This window comes from Lolium rigidum, chromosome 6 (genome assembly GCF_022539505.1).
Source record: "Lolium rigidum isolate FL_2022 chromosome 6, APGP_CSIRO_Lrig_0.1, whole genome shotgun sequence".
Lineage (NCBI taxonomy): Eukaryota > Viridiplantae > Streptophyta > Magnoliopsida > Poales > Poaceae > Lolium > Lolium rigidum.
Window position 1 is genome coordinate 314,446,243 of NC_061513.1, and position 12,050 is coordinate 314,458,292.

Below are 12,050 nucleotides of genomic sequence, written 5' to 3' on the forward strand. Positions count from 1 at the left end.
GGGTTTTGCGAGCTTGCAAAGGCTGCACCCTAATCCTAAGGAAATATCCGTGATTTGGACACCCGACAATTCTTGTCCACGGGTATTTTGGAGCTCGTGGATGCGTGTCATCGAGCGCCTCATCGCCAGCTTTTTCTTCGTCGCTAGCCTCTGCATCCTAGGACGGCGGCGACGGATATTTTCGTAGCCATCAAAAGGGGGAATGTTGTGTTCGCCCCGAGTCGTGATGCTTTCCTCGTGGATATACAACCATTTTTTGCGCCACCCTTGAACTGAATCGGGGAATTTCGACGTCAAAGTATTCGACATAAGGGCGGACGCAGATAACAACGCCGCCAATGTTATAGGCAACGTTGGCGAGCCATTACGGCGAAGAAGGAAAATGCGCTTCCATAAAGCCCGAGTTAGGGTGGACTCCAAGGAAAGATTCACAAATGGTGATAAAAATCGAATGTGGAGGATGGAGTTGGGAGTAAGATGGTGAGAGTTGCAATCCGGTACACAAAAAGCAACCCACGGAGAAAATCGTGAATGGGGGAAGAAAGGCCGTGGATGAGGTGGTCAACAAAGGCGACCCGATACTCGATAGGAGGAGATGGATAGCTCTCCTCGGCGGGAAGCGCGAGCGACTCTTTCTTCTTGCCTGATCCCAAGCTTCTTCGACAAGTTGATATCTTGGGTGGAGATTTTGGATCTCTCCCACTCGGTGTTCCCCGGATCTTCCGACTGCCATCTTCGAGTCGGGAGTGCGTATGCCTCGTGAGTGTGCGCGCGGTGGCATCAACAATGGTGTGAGCGCAAAGTGCGAGTGTGGTTGAGCTCAAGAAGTGTTGGGCGCAATGGGGGATTTTTTGCGAGAGGAGAAGCGAGAGGGTGCGGCGCAAGCAAAAGGGCGGCTGGAGGAAGACGATGACCTTAAATAGAGAATCGGTGAATCGACGCACCGTTGGGGGGAAAATTTGTAGGAGTTGGATGCCGTGCGCGTGGGTGAGGGGGTAAAGCGTATTTTCACTTCGAAGGAAAGGAACGGGGCGCTACGGTTAGGTGCGCCAAGAAAAGTGGAGACGTGTGTCCCCCACTTGCACGATGTGTCAACTTGATAAGGGTTTTGGGCCCGCAAGGCGAGAGAGAGAGCAGTATTCGCATCTTCCCCGTCCGGTGGTCGAGTGAGCTATCGTCGGTGATGATGTCACCTTGCGAAAAGAAAAATCTCGTGGCCTATAAAGGTTAATGAGGTTGGCGGCGGACAAAGACTATGTATTATTTCGGGAAGCCTTTGATCAAATACAAGTTTTTGCTCAAATGCCATCGGGGGCTACTTTTTTAGGAAAAAGGAAAAATTCGAGTATGAAAAAATAGAAATTGCGAGAGCCTATGACCAAATACAAGCATTTGTTCATAGCCTCGGGGGCTGCCCCATCGGGAGCGCTGGTCGCGCTTTTACGATGAGATATCGAGACAATCACATAAAAAATGACAATATAGCGGCATAAGGTGGATGTACACGTGGACAAGGGGTAAAAACGCAATTTCACTTACAAGGGAAAGAACAGGCGTTACAGTGCGTGTGCCAGGAAAAGTGGAGGACGTGTGTCCCCCACTTGCATGACGTGTCAACTTGATAAGAGATTTGGGCCCACGAGACAGAGAGAGAGAGAGCAGTTCTCGTGTTTTCCTGATACAATGATCGTGGCTATCGTCAGCAATGATGTCACCTTGGTAAGAGAAAATCTCGACTATGAAGCTTCATAAGAATGGCGACAACAGAAGATTATTGATTATTTCGAGAGCGTTTGATCAAATACAAGTTTTTGCCCAAATGCTCGGGGGCTACTTTGGAAAAAATAAAAATTTGAGTATGACAAAATAGAAATGTCGAGAGCCTATGACCAAATGCAAGCATTTGTTCATAGCCTCGGGGGCTACTCCCATCGGGAGCGCTAGTCGCGCACCCGATAGATATGAAAAATTCGAGAAAGAATGGAAATATAAAGGCATGAGGCATTAAAGTGTTGAGCCTACAACCAAGCACTAGTCCTTGGCTGTAGCCTCGGGGGCTACTCCCATCGGGAACGCTGTTCGCGTGCCCGATGACATTATAAAAAAGAGAAGAAGGAAGAAAGAAAAAGAGAAAAGGAAAAAGGAAGAAGTGAGCATATTTCGAGTTATATAAATAACTCTACATATACTCCCATCGGGAAGGCAAAATAAGTCATCCGTTGACTCAATAAAATGTGCTATTCCAACAGCCAAAAAAGCACTCGACAATATATTCTCAGAGCGCCAAAGTAGCGAATAAACTCTGAATGCCGCAAAACTTTGCGAAGGTAAGACCCCAGATCCGTTCTGAGCGGCGTGGCGCCGTCTCTGACGTCGATTTGCTAATTTTTTCCGTATCAACAGATACAAAGAAAAATCCTAACGGACGCGTTAGGTACCCGATAAAATATGACTGGGACTCGACAGAATGGTAAGACCTTAAGCGGCACCTGTCGAAGTTTACACCAGTATCCCGAGATCATGTCCAGGGACGTGATCTTGAAGTAGGTTTTTGCGGATTGCCACTAGAGCAGTTAACTAGTATCTGATCCGTCAGATGAACTAGCCCCAACTACCATTATCCCTGTGCAATATAATTGCATATCCAAAGATATGTGATAAATTCGGCAGATTTATTGAATGATTAAAGTTGGAGATTTTCCCTGACTCTTCGATTCAAGCAAAATCTCGGGGGCTACTGACATAGGCATCCTCAATGGGCCTGCCGAAGATGGTACCCAGGGTTTACTGAAGGCCCATGACTCGAAGAATAAGAAGATTTGGAAGCCCAAGATCTTATTAAGGAAAACTAGAGTTGTATTAGGAAATATAACTTGTAATCTTGCGGGACGGGTCAGAAACCCTCCCAGACTCTGTAACTTGTGTATTATGAAACCCTCGGTTCCACCTCCTATATAAGGGGGAGTCGAGGGACGAAGAGAGGATCGAATCCATTGTCAACACAACCCTAATTTCATAATCGTCGAGTACTTTTCGGCTGAAACCTTCGAGATCTACTTGCCCTCTAGATCCAACGAAACCCTAGTCTACAATACGTAGGCATTGACGAGTTAATACCTCGCCAGCCCCCCCCCTCCTCCGCGGCGGCGGCCCCCTCCTCCGCGGCCTCGTACCAGCCGTCCGCGGTCTCGTGCCAGCCGTCCGCGGCCGCCTCCACCATCTTCGCGTCGCCTGCCTTCTTTGTCGCCGCCTCCGTAGCGACCCGGAGCGCCTCGTCGTCGACGACCCACCGCGAGTCCGCGCGCTCCTCCTCCTCCGTCTGCGGGAACCTGGCCCGGGCGGCGAGGAAGAGCTTGGCCCACGTGGCCTGCAGGGTGCGCGGCATGGCGCCAGAGAAGGTGGAGGGGGAGAGGAAGGTGATGCGGTCTGTGTGAGACCGCGCCGTCTTTTATAGCCGGCGGCCTGGCGGGAAACTTGGGCGCGAGCGCGCGCCAATGGTGTTTTCGCGCGCGCGGGAACCTTAGTGCGCGCGGGAACTTTCCCGCGCGTTCCACCGCCCACCATGGCTGTCCCGTCGAGGCCTGCCATGGCGCAGCGCCGCGCAAGGAAGACGAACCACGTGGCGTCTATTGGGTCGCCGTGTTGGGCGCCACGTGCGATCCAAACGGCCCAAAACGGACGGCCCAGCGCGTCCGTTTGGGTCGCTCCGTTGGAGATGTCCTAATTGCTTGGTTTATTCACCGGTTCGGTTCACCCGGTTTTTCACAAAAAATTGTTTTTATCAAATGTGAACTGAAATTAGTTTCTAAATTCACGGAATTATTTCGGTTTGATTCATTTGGTACATTGGTGAACCGAAATCAACTTTTTTAACAAACACTACTTACACAAAATAAGCGACAAATATGAAACTGATATGAAGAACATAAACTTTCCCCATTCGTGGTTTAAGGGTGTATCGCAATCTATCACAACCAATCAACAAAAATGGAACTTCATCCATAAACTGGTTAGGTTCAGAAAAGTTTATGACTAGCTTTGGACATGACATAATGATGTGGCCATAAACCTGTTGTACAAGCTTTCTTTTCTAAAATGTACTTTATGACCCTTTTATGTATGTGTTGTTTCGGGCGTTTACGACATTCAAGTTACCTGTTCAGCTCTTCCATAGTACTCGTTCCATCCCATGAAATTTGACCAAGAATGTCAAAATTTGAATATATCTAGATGCTATTTAGTGGTTAGATACAACCAAATTTAGACAATGTCCAGACAACTTTTATGGGAGGGAGTGAGTAGATGTTTGACAAGGATGTATTATCCACACAAATGAACCTTCAACTGCAATAGTTGCACATTTCTCAAAAAAAAAAAACTGCTATAGTTGCACTACAGGAATGGCAGCATGTGCCGACGGTCGCACGCCCTCGGCGTAGCCTGGAGAGGCCGTCGGTGCTACGCTGAGGGTTGCCGTCGGCGTAGCCCCTCAGGCAAGCTCCGCCTCGGCAGAGCCCACGTGGCCCTTGGCATAGCGACGGCCATCGGCGTAGGTGAGATAGGCCTACGGCTAGCCCCACCCATCGGTGTACGGGCCATCGACGTAGCACGCCTACCGTTGTCATCCGTCTGACAGACGTCAGGGCTACACCGATGGCCTGCCCCTCGGCATAGCGTGCCACATGGCGCGACCCCGTCGCGTCTTGGGCGACACTGCGCCGACGGCCTGCCCCTCGGCATAGCGTCCCACGTGGCGCCACCCCATCGCACCGATCTGTGCCTACGTCGCAGCTACGCCGACGGCAAGCCCCTCGGCATAGGGTTGAGCAATTGGTCCTATGCCGCAGCTACGCTGACGGCAAGGCCCTCGGCCTTTTTTTTTGTTGTTTTGCTTGTTTGGCAACAGGTAAAATCACATAAATTCACATATAAATTCACAGGAACTAGGAATTGCACACAAGCAAAATACACATAACATGAAATGCAAATAGCAAATAGACATCGTAGTGTCGTAAAATCATCCAAAATGTAAACTAAATGGATCCAACAATAAACCCTAGAAGCCCATAGGTCCTATTTATAGTAATTCTTATTCTTTAAACATGTTCTTCAAAAGTTATTCTTTTGAAGTAAATATCAAGCAAACCATAGAAGCCAATAGCTCTTACTTGAAATACTTCCTATTTATTATGTAACATGTTCTTCAAGAGTTATTCTTTTGAAGTACATAAGAACTAATCATTAACCATGCATCATAGAACTTAAATTGACAACGATTTTCTACATATTATTCAAACTACAATTCCTTTATGAGTATGCTTGTTATGATGCATTATATCACTTGCTTATGCTATTCATATCACCAAACCCTAATAAGAACCTTGTTTGAGAACCATTCTAAAAGTGCAACACACCCTAAAGAAATCTTTACAACTCATCCATCTTAAATCATCAGGGTTAGGTTACACTCGGGGCGATTGCATCTCATACTATGCATTATAGCATCTTTGTCAGTTCTTTAAACATTGTCCTTACCGAACGATGATGGTATTTCAGAATTTGGAGTTATCACGTATCTAAACGTTTGTCTGCATAATCTTGCAGTCAAGAAAGGCAAGTCGCTTGCTCATGTCATTTGATTATTTTTATCAAACTATATGCAAAGTACTATACTTATCACTCCTGCATTGAAAAACAAAATATTATTTTACAATTATGAATATGACTATGTGGTGGGTAATGGAACCATGGTATGTGTTGATTGGTGGAGGTTCCATCGCAAGGGTACTACTCATCTAGGACTAATCACCAATGCCGTATAGTGATTCTAGTGTTGTACATATCGCGTTAACCATAAGATCTATAATGGCTCTGGGGAAATCAGCTGTATCTTTTTTCTCTTGCATATCAACGGACTTGATAGAGCCTGGCTGGATGTTGGGATAACACTGCAGTAGGTTGGGAAATCCTTTAAAATCCCTATCCGTGTGGATGAGAGGCTCTACCATCTATGAGGGATTGTCCATAGTACATCGGAGGTAAAGCCGTATGATCGGGAGATGTCTACCGGGGATGTACGGATGGACAAAATGGTGGGTATGCTGGGTCGCGGAGAAGGCAGTGATTGGCTTGGTTCTTATACCTGACCTCACACCATGGAAGTGTGAACAATCTCATAACTTGGTTGGCAACAAGGATAAGTTCTCTTATGGGAAAAGCAATGCACATTTGCAGAGTGTATTGAATTGTGACTGTCACTCCCTGTTCCGGAAAGGAAACTACGAACGCGGCAGGAAAGGAACTCCATGAAGTTCTAGTCAACCTGTGAAAACTAACGGGCATAGTTTTTAGAATAAAATAAACCCTTTGAAGAAATGTTTACGAAAACTTGCATCCGCCTATGACTTTCTGGTCTGTGGTTGTAACTAGTGCATGATACACCTATTTTCTATAATGAAATTGTTGAGTACGCTCGTACTCATCCCTCTTTGAATCCCCTGCTTAGATGGAGGCATCGAAGGAGAAACTACCGTGGAACTCGAAGACAAAGGAGTCAACTGCAACAAGATGAAGAATCCAATCAATGAAGTCAATGGAGTCAGCTTCTGCATCAGCTAGAGTGGAAACCTAGACTAGTAATAGAAGGAAATTATTTCCCTTATACTAGCACCTAAGTGGTTAGAGTTCTATAGCAAGCCAAGTATCTCTAGAGCTAGGATTAGCAATAAGTTAGGCTACGAGTCATGCTTCTGGAGCTTTATTTGAAGTTTTACCTCACTGTAAAGTAGGAGGTTGTGTTGATCTTCTATAAACATTTCGTGTATCCTTCTATAGACATACCTTGGACTCGCATATGTTTCTGTTGTACCACTCTGAGGGATGTAATATGAGTGCAACGGTGTTTTACTTGTGTTATGTCAACGACTTGTGTACTACACCATCCAATGGTATGCTGGGTCACCACAGCGTCCTCTTCTGGGGCGTTCCGGGGCGCACCCTGGAGAACGTCATCGACCGCATCCACACCGGCGCTCCAAGGTTGGAGGCGCCATCCTCACTGCCACCGTCTCCCACGGCGCACTGGCAACCGAGAAGTACGTACTCGTCCTCCTCCAACTCTTCCTCGTCAGGATCGGCCCGATCGACGCCGTCCTCATCGCAGCGCTCTGCGCCCTACACCGTCACCAAGCGCGTGGTGAAGGAGGAGCCGGCGATGCCCGTCAATCTGAGGCGCGGCGGCAACGGCAGCGGCAGTCGGCAACAGCAAAGGCGCGGTGGCGGCGCCCTCCTCATCCCGAAGCCGGAGGTGAAGGAGGAGCAGGACGACAGGCAGCGGCGAAGGCGGCGCAGCTGGCGGAGTATGATGTCTACGGGTGCTTCTATTCTTGTAGACAGTGTTGGGCCTCCAAGAGCAGAGGTTTGTAGAACAGTAGCAAGTTTCCCTTAAGTGGATCACCCAAGGTTTATCGAACTCAGGGAGGAAGAGGTCAAAGATATCCCTCTCATGCAACCCCGCAACCACAAAGCAAGAAGTCTCTTGTGTCCCCGATACGTCCAATTTGCATCACTATTTTATATCATAATTTGCTGTTATTCATTGATATATTTCATATTGGGACACAATACTTATGTTATTTCATCTATTTTGCATGTTTCATGATTATTTGGAGATCGCGCACCGGAGCCGGGATTACTGCTTGGAAAAAGCACCGTCGAGGATGCAATATTTCGGAAGATCAACGCGTGGAAGGAAATTACACCAAAAATCCTATTTTTCCGGATGACGGAGAAGGCCGGAAGGGGAGCCGAGAGGACCCAAGGTGGGGCCGGACCACGGGCCGGCGCGGCCCATGGCCCGGCCGCGCCACCTTGTGGTGTGGGGGCCCCACAGCCCCTTTCGCCTCCTTTTCTTCGCGAAACCCTTCGTCCCGAAAACCTAAGCTCCGGAGGGTACGTCGCGAAGAGCCACGGCCGCCTCGCGGGGCGGAGAACACCGAGAGAGAAAGAGCTCTCCGGCGGGCGAGGAATCCGCCGGGGAAATTCCTCCCGGAGGGGGAAATCGACGCCATCGCCACCGCCATCGAGCTGGACATCATCTCCATCGCCATCACCATCATCTTCATCATCATCACCGCCATCTCCACCGCAGCACCTCGTCACCGCTGTAGCAATTTGGGTTTGATCTTGATTGTTTGATAGGGAAACTCTCCCGGTGTTGATTTCTACTTGTTATTGATGCTATTGAGTGAAACCATTGAACCAAGGTTTATGTTCAGATTGTTATTCATCATCATATCACCTACTGATCATGTTCCATATGATGTCTCGTGAGTAGTTCGTTTAGTTCTTGAGGACATGGGTGAAGTCTAAATGTTAGTAGTGAATTATGGTTGAGTAATATTCAATGTTATGATATTTAAGTTGTGGTGTCATTCTTCTAGTGGTGTCGTGTGAACATCGACTACACGATACTTCACCATTTATGGGCCTAGGGGAATGCATCTTGTACTCGTTTGCCAATTGCGGGGTTGCCGGAGTGACAGAAACCTAAACCCCCGTTGGTATATCGATGCGGGAGGGATCGCATGATCTCGAGTTTAAAGGCTGTGGTTAGATTTATCTTAATTACTTTCTTGTAGTTGCGGATGCTTGCAAGGGGTATAATCACAAGTATGTATTAGTCCTAGGAAGGGCGGTACATTAGCATAGGTTCACCCACACAACACTTATCAAAACAATGAAGATTAATCAGCTGTATGTAGCGAAAGCACTAGACTAAAATCCCGTGTGTCCTCAAGAACGTTTGGTCATTATAAGTAAACAAACCGGCTTGTCCTTTGTGCTAAAAAGGATTGGGCCACTCGCTGCAATTATTTCTCTCGCATTTTACTTACTTGTACTTTATTCATCACGTTACATCAAAACCCCCGAATACTTGTACGCGAGCATTTACAGTGAATCCTTCATCGAAACTGCTTGTCAACACCTTCTGCTCCTCGTTGGGTTCGACACTCTTATTTATCGAAAGTACTACGATACACCCCCTATACTTGTGGGTCATCAGTCCCCAACACACCTAATAGGTGCACTAGTTTGGCGAAGAGATAGTGAAATACAGGTGGTATGAATAAATATAAGCAGTAGTAACGGCGCCAGAAAAGTGCTTGCTGGCGTGTGGTTGATGGTGGTAATATTGCAGGAAGTACAGATGCAGTAAAACAGTAAACAAGCAGCAGTAGCAGTATTTAGGAACAAGGCCTAGGGATCATAGTTTCACTAGTGGACACTCTCAACTTTGATCACTTAACAGAATAAATAAATAGATGCTAGACTCTACACTCTCTTGTTGGATGATGAACACCACTAACCGTGTAGGATTACACGAACCCTCAATGCCGGAGTTAACAAGCTCCACAATATTCGATGTTCATGTTTAAATAACCTTAGAGTGCATGACAGATCAACATAACCAAACCAAGTACTAACATAGCATGCACGCTTGTCACCTTCACACTACGAAAGGAGGCATAGATCACATCAATACCATCATAGCAATAGTTAACTTCATAATCTACAAGAGATCACAATCATAGCCTACGCCAAGTACTACACGATGCACACACCTGTCACCATTACACCGTGCGGGAGGAATAAACTACTTTAATAACATCACTAGAGTAGCACACGAGATATATTGTGATACAAAACACATTGCAATCATAAAGAGATATAAATAAGAACTTCACTATGCCATTCATAACGAGTGAATAAGTATTCTGTGAAATATAGCCTAAGAGACCCACACGGTGCACACACTGTCACCTTTACACACGTGGGACAAGGAGTCTCCGGAGATCACATAAGTAAAATCCACTTGACTAGCACAATGACATCTAGATTACAAGCATCATCATATGAATCTCAATCATGTAGGGCAGCTCATGAGATTATTGTATTGAAGCACATAGAAGAGAGATTAACCACATAGCTACCGGTACAGCCCCGAGCCTCGATGGAGAACTACTCTCTCCTCATGGGAGACAACAGCGTTGATGGAGATGGCGGTGGTGTCGATGGAGGAGCCTTCCGGGGGCACTTCCCCGTCCGGCGGCGTGCGGGACGAGAGACTCTGTCCCCCAGATCTTGGCTTCGCGATGGCGGCGGCTCTGGAAGGTTTCTCGTACCGTGGCTTTTCCGTATCGAGGTTTTAGGTCAGGGACCTTTATATAGGCGAAGAGGCGGAGTCGGAGGGTCGACGAGGCGACGACACAACAGGGGGGCGCGGCCCCCCTATGGCCGCGCCGGCCTACCATCTGGTGGGCCTGTGGCCCCCCTCTGGCGGCTCTCGGGTGTTCTGGAAGCTTCATGCAATCCTAAGATGCTGGGCGTTGATTTCGTCCGATTCCGAGAATATTTCCTTACTAGGATTTACGAAACCAAAAACAGCGAGAAAATAGCAAGCTGGCCCTTCGGCATCTCGTCAATAGGTTAGTTCCGGAAAACGCATAAATATGACATAAAGTATGCATAAAACATGTAGATATCATCAATAATGTGGCATGGAACATAAGAAATTATCGATACGTCGGAGACGTATCAGCATCCCCAAGCTTAGTTTCGCTCGTCCCGAGCGAGTAAGCGATAACAAAGATAATTTCTGGAGTGACATGCCATCATATTCTTGATCATACTATTGTAAGCATATGTAATGAATGCAGCGATCAAAACAATGGTAATGACATGAGTAAACAAATGAATCATATAGCAAAGACTTTTCATGAAAAGTACTTTCAAGACAAGCATCAATAAGTCTTGCATAAGAGTTAACTCATAAAGCAATAAATCAAAGTAAAGGTATTGAAGCAACACAAAGGAAGATTAAGTTTCAGCGGTTGCTTTCAACTTATAACATGTATATCTCATGGATATTGTCAATGTAAAGTAATATAACAAGTGCAATATGCAAGTATGTAGGAATCAATGCACAGTTCACACAAGTGTTTGCTTCTTGAGGTGGAGAGAGATAGGTGAACTGACTCAACATAAAAGTAAAAGAAAGGCCCTTCGCGAGAGGAAGCATTGATTGCTATATTTGTGCTAGAGCTTTGGTTTTGAAAACAAGAAACAATTTTGTCAACGGTAGTAATAAAGCATATGTGTTATGTAAATTATATCTTACAAGTTGCAAGCCTCATGCATAGTATACTAATAGTGCCCACACCTTGTCCTAATTAGCTCGGATTATCATCGCAATACACATGTTTCAACCAAGTGTCACAAAGGGGTACCTCTAAGCCGCCTGTACAAAGGTCTAAGGAGAAAGCTCGCATTGGATTTCTCGCTTTTGATTATTCTCAACTTAGACATCCATACAAGGGACAACATAGACAACAGATAATGGACTCCTCTTTAATGCATAAGCATTTAGCAACAATTAATGTTCTCATATGAGATTGAGGATATATGTCCAAAACTGAAACTTCCACCATGATTCATGGCTTTAGTTAGCGGCCCAATGTTCTTCTCTAACATTATGCATGCTGTAACCATTAAATGAGTGGTAAATCTCCCTTACTTCAGACAAGACGGACATGCATAGCAACTCACATGATATTCAACAAGGAGTAGTTGATGGCGTCCCCAGGAAACATGGTTACCGCACAACAAACAACTTAATAAGAGATAAAGTGCATAAGTACATATTCAATACCACAATAGTTTTTAAGCTATTTGTCCCATGAGCTATATATTGCAAAGGTAAAGGATAGAAATTTTAAAGGTAGCACTCAAGCAATTTACTTTGGAATGGTGGAGAAATACCATGTAGTAGGTAGGTATGGTGGACACAAATGGCATAGTGGTTGGCTCAAGGATTTTGGATGCATGAGAAGTATTCCCTCTCGATACAAGGCTTAGGCTAGCAAGGTTATTTGAAACAAACACAAGGATGAACCGGTGCAGCAAAACTCACATAACAGACACATTGTAAACATTATAAGACTCTACACCGTCTTCCTTGTTGTTCAAACTCAATACTAGAAATTATCTAG